General features: G+C 51.5%; 1 pseudogene; it reads left to right on the top strand.

Moving 5' to 3' along the window:
• The first annotated feature begins 562 nt into the window (after nt 1-562).
• Nucleotides 563-2,769, top strand: LOC119047112 (60S ribosomal protein L10a-like; annotated as a pseudogene).
• The last annotated feature ends 5,834 nt before the right edge of the window (nt 2,770-8,603 follow it).

Raw genomic sequence — 8,603 nt, 5'->3', positions numbered from 1 at the left:
GTAGCTATTTTGCAATAAATACATAAATAAAATGTTGCAAGGAAAAGCAGTACATCCCAGGATTATGAAAGAGTGCACAGGCGCTTCCCGACATGCTGTCAGGCTGCCTGTGCATGCTCCGTGGGTCCGATGTGCACAGACAGAAGCAGCCCTGCCTTGGAAGATGGTGCCGATGGGCCCCTGGTGGTCAGGGCAGCACGGGAGGGGCTGCTGCTGCCCTTCCTCTGGGTTCAGGTCTTCTTTAAAATCCATGCACTAAAATTAACCAACGGGGTTTTAGAAGAGGGCAGGGACTCCATGTGAAGAAAAAGAGCTGGACTCTATTTCCAGAAGAGGAAGGGGCCTGGCCTGGTCAGATCTCGAGAGCCCTGTGAGGTGGGACAGAGTCCAGTCTCCCAGTTTCCAGGTGGGGAAACCAGGCCCAGAGAGGGGCTAACACCCCTTCCTCACTCACTGCACTCAGTTGTCACATTTGGTCTCTGCAAGAGCTCTTCAGATTAAAAGCTCTTATAGTCCACATCTTATCAGAAAGACAGGAGGGAATTTTGCAGCATGAGGACTTATGAGCAGCAAAGTCTCCTGCAACACACTCTAGGAGGTGGTGTGGGAAGTCCTGCAAGGGAACCAGCATGAGCACCGCAAGTTTTTGGAGACTGGGAATGCAGATCAGCTTGAAGAACTATAACCCCCCAATGCCCAAGACTCTCCTCTTGGCACCATCAGACTTAAGTCTGCTCTCTGCTCCAGGTTCTCCAGGTGTGTTCTGCAGACCAGCAGCACTATGATGAGGCCAAGACCAAGGCTGTGGCTATTCCCCACATGGATATCAAAGCGCAGAAGAAATTCGACAAGAATAAGAAGCTGACCAAAAAGTGGGATGATTTTTGGCTTCAGAGTCTCTGATTCGGCAGATCCCACAAATCCTGGGCCACAGCCTGAGCAAGGCTGGCAGGTTCCCTTCCTTGCCGGCCCACAGTGAGAACGTGGTGACCACGGTCAGTGCAGTGAAACCCACAATCAAGTTCCAGATGAAAGAGGTGCTGCATTTGGCAGTGGCTGTTGGCCACATGAAGACGACAGATGATGAGCTTGTGCACCATATCCACTTAGCTCTCGATTTCCTGGTGTCACTGCTCAAAAAGAGCTGGCAGAACGTCCGGGCTTTGCACATCAAGAGCACATGGGCAAGCCCCAGAGCCCATACTGAGGCACAGCTTAGGAAACCATACTGCTACTATTAAAAGAGAGAGAGCGAGAAAGAGGTTATACAACTCACCAAAGGCCATATGGCCAGAAGCAGGCTTTGAATCTCAGAGCATGCCTTCCAAGGCCACATGTTAGGCTGTTTGCTGTCTCCTGGAAGGGCTTCTCCCTCCTGGTCAGTTAACCCCCTCCCCACCCAGGGTATAGTCCTTGTAGCTAAAGTCCTTGTAGCCACTGCCCTGCCTTGTCCAGGCTGTTGCCTGCCTGAAACACCCTCCCTTTCTACTCTGCCTGCGGGAGGAATGGCTGGGCACCTGAGTGGCCTACATCCCTTCCTACCCATGGTGACTTGACCCCAGCTTTCAGCCATGCCTCTCAGCCCCCTCCAGCTCCCAGCCACAGCAGGATGACATCTCTTCCTGGCTGGCCAGCATTTTCTCATTCTGCCGAGACTTTCAGGAACACAGCTGGAATGGCTGGTGACCAGAGGGGCCTGGCCCTGAGTGGCCTTCCTGGCTGCTGGACCCCAGGGATATGGAGAGCACAGAAACAGCTTCTCTTCTCTCCAGCTGCTGAGAGAGAGCCTGGCTGCTGGCTCGAGGTCGGAGTGACCCCGATTGGCCTGTCCCAGGCTCAGGGCTGGCTCTGCTTCCCTTCCAGGAGGAATAGAAAGCAAAACCTCAGTCTGGGGGCCCAGGCGGAGCCTGGGGTGGGAAAAGGTACAGAGGCCACTGCCTGGATGCTCACACTGACATTTGGGATCAAGAGGTGAAAAAACTCCCCCTACTTGGGGAACACAGGCTGGACCAAGGGTCCACGCCAGCCGAGCAGCCAAGTTCGATTCATGCGGGAGCACAGTGGGTGCTGGTGGGGTTCGTGGAGGGACTGTAGCAGTCAGTGAACGTAGATGGGAAAATTTACACCCTTGCTTTCTCCACCTTTCTAAAAGTCCTCACCTGAAGACATGCTTATTGATTTTAGAGAGGAAGGGAGGGAGAGAGGGAGGGAGGGAGAGAGACACCAGTGTGAGAGAGAAGCACTGATGGATCGCCTCTCCATGCGAGGCCTCCCATCAAGGCCTCTTGACGAGAGACCGAACCCCAGCAGGGACATGCTCCCTGACTGGGAATTGAGCACGGGGAAATGACATCAGTGAGGAGGGGGAATAAAGTGCCGGCTGCACGGGGGCAGAGTGGCCCCTCTAGCTCACTGCTCTATTTCAGTATCTAAGTGAGCTTCGATCAGGCAGCACCAGCGTGTGCTGCAGGGAAACGAGACCCTTCTCACCAGCCCCGCCCCAGTTGGTATAATCAAACCCCCCAGGGGCTTTCAGACAAACCCCCTAGGCTCCCTCCTCTGGAGAGATTGGTGCCAGGGCATTTCTCCTGTAGAGACCCTGCAGCAGCCAGGGGCCTCGGTGTCACCCGTGGAAGGGATGAGCCCACAGAGTGTGTGGAATGTGGCTCTGGATCAGATGATCCTGCTTCAAATCCTGGCCCTCACAATTTACTGGCTGGGTGACCTTGAGCAATTTCCACAGCCCTCTGAAAGGTTTCCTCATCTGTACCATGGGTTTAATCACAGAATTTTAATAATAAAATATTCTCTATATACTTATTTCATCATGTAGCTGTGCCTCCATCCATCCACCTACCTGTTCATCTTTCTTGTTTTTTTTTTTATGTATTTCAGAGTACATACATTTCCCCCTAAATCCTTCAAGATGAGTACTGTTAACAGGACTTTAATATTTCAGAAATTTAATTTTACGTCAGGAAGTGCAGATGGCCAAGTCCTGCTTCCTTTTGCCTGTCCCACTCCTACCCTGCAGCTGCAGACTGAGAGATCCCTGGCCAAGAAGCAAGAGGACCCTCTGGATTCCCTCACATGCCCGGTTCCTGGAGGACCCCCTTCTGTGGAGAACCTGAGCACAGAAGCTGGCGTCTTACCTCACTTGGGCCTTGTTTCTCATGAGGCCCTTAGTATGAGCTGAGTGTTGCTTGTTGCTTTGGAAACGTGTGTAACTTCTTCCCTGGATATGCTGTTGTTCTGGTGCTGATGCTGAGCTTGGACTGGTGCTCAGAGAGGTCGTGCGCCACCGACACTGGAGGCAGTTACGCAAATACTGAAAGACGCTCTAAAGGGGGTAGGAGGATGTCATGCAGAGGATTCAAACCCAGAACAGCGGCAGAACTACACCAGGGCTTCCTTCTCAGCACTGTTGGTGTTCTGGGTTGGATAACTCTGCTGGGGGGTCACCCCGTGCACTGTGGGGTGTCCTGCAGTATCCCTGGTCTAGATGCCAAGAGCACCCACATCCAACCAAAATGACCACCAAAAATGACTGCAGTCATTGTCAAATGTCTCTGTGGGGTTGAGGGGAACTCATCTCCAGTAGAGAATTCCTAAACTGAAGGAAATGGAAGGTCCCTTCTATCTTGAAATTCCATGATTTATCCTGCTTTCAGGACTGCCCCCATCCCCCATCCTCATTGCTCATAGTGCTGCATGCTTTCTGTTGCTATGGAAACTGGGAATTTTCTTGCCTCTTCCAACTCCTTGCTCACCTCATTTATGCTTCTTTAAACTGACAAAGCCCATGCGACAAGCCCAGGAGGCACTGCCACAGACAGCCTCAGTTTCCTTTTCTGTCTGAGGAGAGCAGCAGCAACCTGACCTCCAGAGACAGACTGGGGATGAAGTAAAAGGATGCAGGGAAGAGCACAAGCATACTGTGCGGCACACGCAGTGCACAGCTGCTCTCAGAACTGCGATCAGAGTCTGCAGGAAGGGGGCCGACAAACCAGAGGGGCCAGACCTAGCTGGCAGGACAGATGGGCTGCTGGGCAGGGTCGATGCAAAACTGAAGGACTGCTGTTCCCTGAGCAGGTGGGGGAGCCAGGGTCTGGGGGCGGTCCTTGCCCGTGGAAGCAACAAGCTCCCTGGAGAGTTCTGAGCAGGAGGTGAGTGACATATTGGGTGTGAGAAGGGGGCTGGAGAGAGGACTGGCAGACCAGGAGGAGGCAGTTACAGTAGTCTGGGAAATAGCAGGTGGGAGCTGGACCCAGAGGGGATGGCCAGAGGAGTGGCGGGGCAGGAGGAAGGCAGACAGAGGGGGAAGCAGGTTCAAATAGAGCAGGAAAGAGCCCAGGTGAGGTCAGGGAAGAGCTAGACTTCCCTGAGGAAGGAGCCAGTCCTCCTCTGGCAGGTCCAGGCCAGGGACTCCAAGAAGAAAAGCAGAAAGGTGACCTCCCAGCCGACACTCTCCGTGTCTCAGAGCCTGGTTTTCATGGGACTAACTCTGCTTCCACCACAGTCATAACCATCTGACCACATAGTACCTTTAGAAGTCATTGCCAAAGCCTGTGCCTGGAAAGATTGGCAGGAGCCTTGATGTCCCTAGGTGGCAGACTGGTTAGTGCCTTCAGGTAAACTCACACAGCCACGGATGCAAGTCCCTGTCACCACGTGCCCTGTCTGGGAGGAAGTTAAGCTCTGTCATGGAGTAGATCCGTGCGGAACACTGTGCTCTGTGCTATCTCACTTGGGTGGAGAAGAAAAACAACCTATAATCACGTGTGCTTGTATGTGCACTCAGTTTTCCTGGAAAGACCCCTGGTCACTTTGCATGTCTCTGGGGCATTTGGGAGCCAGGACAGGGTTGAGAAGAAGATTCTCACTTTACTGCAGATCCCGTTGGAAACAGTACATGGCTGAGGGGACAGAAGCAGGCTCTGACACAAGGGCACAAGGAGCATGTTTCATCACGGCACCTGAGGGTGTCCAGATGCAGGCTGTCAGGTCTGGGCAGCGGCTCCATTTTGACGAGTGACCTCATCCAGCTCCTGTCCTCATGGCCGCATGACGACAGCTCTTCTGCCAGCAGCTCTCACCTCCAGGTGAGGAGAGGTCTGCAAACCACAGATAGCAGCTTCTCAAAAGCCCCATCTCTGAGCGCACATGCCATTGGCTGCAGGGAGCTGGGACCTGTGGGTTTTCAGCTGGGACCTCAGCTCCCTGGACAAAATTAGAGCTCTGGTAAGAAGAAGGGAGACGTGGAGACAGGGCTGGCACCCTGTGTGCTTTCGAATGTCATGCTAGGTAACTCAGTGACCTCTCAGGAACAGACCTTTTCAACACTCGTCCTGCCCCTTCACTCCCCAGCTGCAGTCTGGTACACAGTCTTGCCTGAGCTCAGAGCTCCCTGTGGAGCAGGATGCGGGCACAATTTGGAGGAGTCCCAGGGCAGCATGGACACCTCCTTTCCTGCTGGTGGGAGAATGGAGACATGTCAGGTGACAGGTGAGAAGGCAGATGGTATCTGAATGCGGTGGCAGTCTGCGACATAATGAGGTAGCTCATTTGCAAGCGATATTTCATGGTAGCCTAGTGCCCAGCCCCAGCCCAACTCACTCAGCCCAGGGGCCTGAGGTCAGGGGCCTGCTGCTGCCTGTCCAGACACAGTCCTGTCTGCATGCAAAGGGTTCTTTGACCCTTGCCCCTGTGATGAGCTGGGGTTCTCAAATCTGTTACCTGGAGATGGATGTGATTCAAATGCAGATCCTAGGCTCCTCCACCCAGAGAGGAAGATTCAGGGAGTCAGAGGGGCCCAGCAACCTGGCTCCCAGGTGATTTGGATGCAGTCAAGCTCCTGCTGGGCTATAGAGCCACATCCAGATGTGGTTTGTCAAGTGCCAACTATGGGCTGGGCACGATTTTCTTTCTATACATTAGGTTTTGCTGAATTCTCACAGGGAATCACCACCCATGATGTAAATCTGCCATTAGTCCATTTCACAGACAAAAAAAATGGAAGTCCACGACATGAAGTCCCTTGGTCAAGATCACACAGCTGTCTGGGAGGAGCCTCTGTCCTGCCAGACACCCTTGCTCTTGAGAGCAGACCAAGTCTTGCACCTGAGTTGTCCTGTGTAGTCCTACGATTCCCTTGGAAATCTGGCATTCCCACATTAACAGAGGGGGCAGGCTGGGGCCCTAGGGTCTGTGTTGCCACTTGGAGTTGCAGCCCCACCAGACAGTAGATACCTGTATTTTTCAGGGAAACAAAACCAATAAGATGTGTATTTATAAATGTATAGATGTCTATCTATCTATCTATCTATCTATCTATCTATCTATCTGGAGAGAAAAAGAGAAAGAGCCAGAGAGAAAGAGAGCAAGATTACTTTTAAGGGATTGGCTCATAAAATTATAGAAGCTGGCATTTCAAAATCTGCAGGGTGGGCCAGCACTGGCTGGAGACCCAGGAAAGTGCCAGTGCTGTAGTTTCCATGTGAAGGCCATCTGCTGGTAGAATTTCCTCTTGCCTGGAGGAGGTCAGTCTCTTATTCTACTCAGGCCATCAGCCAGTTGGACGAGGCCGGCCCAGATGGTGGAGGGCAATCTGCTTTACAATCTGAAACAAAGGCCACTGGTTTCAGTGTTATTCTTATCCAGAAACATCTCCACAGCAACATCCAGAATGTTTAATTAGCTATCTGGGTATCAGAGCTCAGCTAGGTTGACATAAGATCAATCAGCACAGAGCCCGATAGATGTTTATTGAATGAGTAAATGAACCCTCTTGGGGCTGAGAAAGGCCTGATTCTGTTAGGAGATTTTTAATCAATGGGCATCAACCGGGACATAAAAAAGTCTACTGTGGCCCAGGCTGCCTGCCTTGATGACCGCTTCTGTCTATGGACTGAGCCCTGGCCCCATGTGTTACCTTGCCAGGGGGAGGTGGGTCTACACCAGGGACCACTTGGCACCCACCTGCTGTTTCCCACGTTTGGATATGTTCAGCCATGCAGGGCAAGCTGGTCCTGATAATGCTCACACGCCCAGGCAGCAGACAGCTTTGTCCATAATTGGAAGTGTTGTTGCATCTAAGCAATACCACCCTCTTACAGGTTCTAGAGCTTTGTTTTGGGACATGGACCTTGAGGTGCCCCTTGACTCCCTTCTCTTATTATGTAACCTGCCAGCTGGGAGAGGGTTCCAAATGTTTACAGTGCTCAACTGACTCTGCCATTTCAGAGTCCAGGCCTCCTGTTAGCAGGTGGTGTCAAGCAGGTGGCTCTGGAGTCCAACTTTCTAGGTTCAAATCCCCACTGTGCCTCTTGGAACTATGGGATGACTTAGCCTCCTGGAGCCTCAGTCTCCTTGGCTGTCAAATGGAGAAAACACGAGGACCTATTTCTTGGGCTATTGTGAGAATCAAAGGGGATGTTGATGCATGAAGTGTCTGATAAGGCCTGGCATATAGAAGGATGTGCCTGGAGCAAAGTGCTGTCATTGTCACCATCATTGTGGTGTCATTTGTAGACGTCCAGCTCATCACAAGTGAGCGTGCTGTGGTGGGAGGCCCCAGACTCCCTCCTCATCCTCGCCTTGGGACCCACTAAAAAGGCTCGGGGAGGAGAGGAGCTGGCGTGCCTGCGCACACACCTGTCTCCTCACACCCCCGCTCTCCGCCACAAACATCTAACCTGCGGCCCATCGGGCCGGCCGAATGTGAGGAGCTCAGAGACCACAGGGAGCGGGTCCGCTGCACAGAGCAGGAGCAGCGGCTGTCCCCTGCCCCAGGGGTGGCCTGTGACGGCGCTGCTCAGGCCCCATGCGGCCACTCTTTGACTGGACGGGAAGTGGACCTCTTGGGGTGTCTGCTTCTTCGTCTGTAAAATGGAGTGGCGGTGGTGACGACTCCCTAGGACGGTTTTGAAAAAGAAATGAGATATTGTAGAAAAAGGGCTCATCCTAGACCTTGGCACATAGTAAGTACTCAAAATAAAAATACACACTTAGGTATCATTTAAAGAGGACATGTTTATCAGAGATCTACGATATTTTTATATTGGGCTTAACCCTTGATACTTTTATTAACTTTTTTCAAACATAAGATTCAACATTTAACAATTGTAAAGTGTACAATTCGGTGGCATTTGATACATTGGAGAGTTGTTACAACCATCATCACTATCTAATTCTAGAATTTTAATCATCCCGAAAAGAGGCACCATACCCACCACCACCAGTCACTCACCATCCCCCTCCCTCAGCCCTTGGTAATCATGAACCTGCTTTCCATCTCTGTGCATTTGCCTGTTCTGGGTATTTCATATAAAGATAATCAGACAATATGTGACCTTCTGCATCTGGCTACTTTCACTGAGTATAATGTTTGCAAGATTCATCTGTGTTGTAGCATGAAACAGTACTTCACTCCTTTTTATGGCCAGATAGTATTCCATGGTATGGACATATCACAGTTTGTTTACCTAGTCATCTGTTGATCTGCGTTTGGGTTGTTTTCGTTCATTAACTTTTTAAACATATTTTTATTAGTAGACGTTCACTGAAATTTGAATAGAAGCAAAGAGCATGCAAACCCTAAGTGT

This window comes from Artibeus jamaicensis, unplaced genomic scaffold (assembly GCF_021234435.1).
Source record: "Artibeus jamaicensis isolate MK-2021 breed Jamaican fruit bat unplaced genomic scaffold, CSHL_Jam_final contig_464, whole genome shotgun sequence".
Classification (NCBI taxonomy): domain Eukaryota; kingdom Metazoa; phylum Chordata; class Mammalia; order Chiroptera; family Phyllostomidae; genus Artibeus; species Artibeus jamaicensis.
This window is presented reverse-complemented; position numbering and strand designations above follow the sequence as displayed.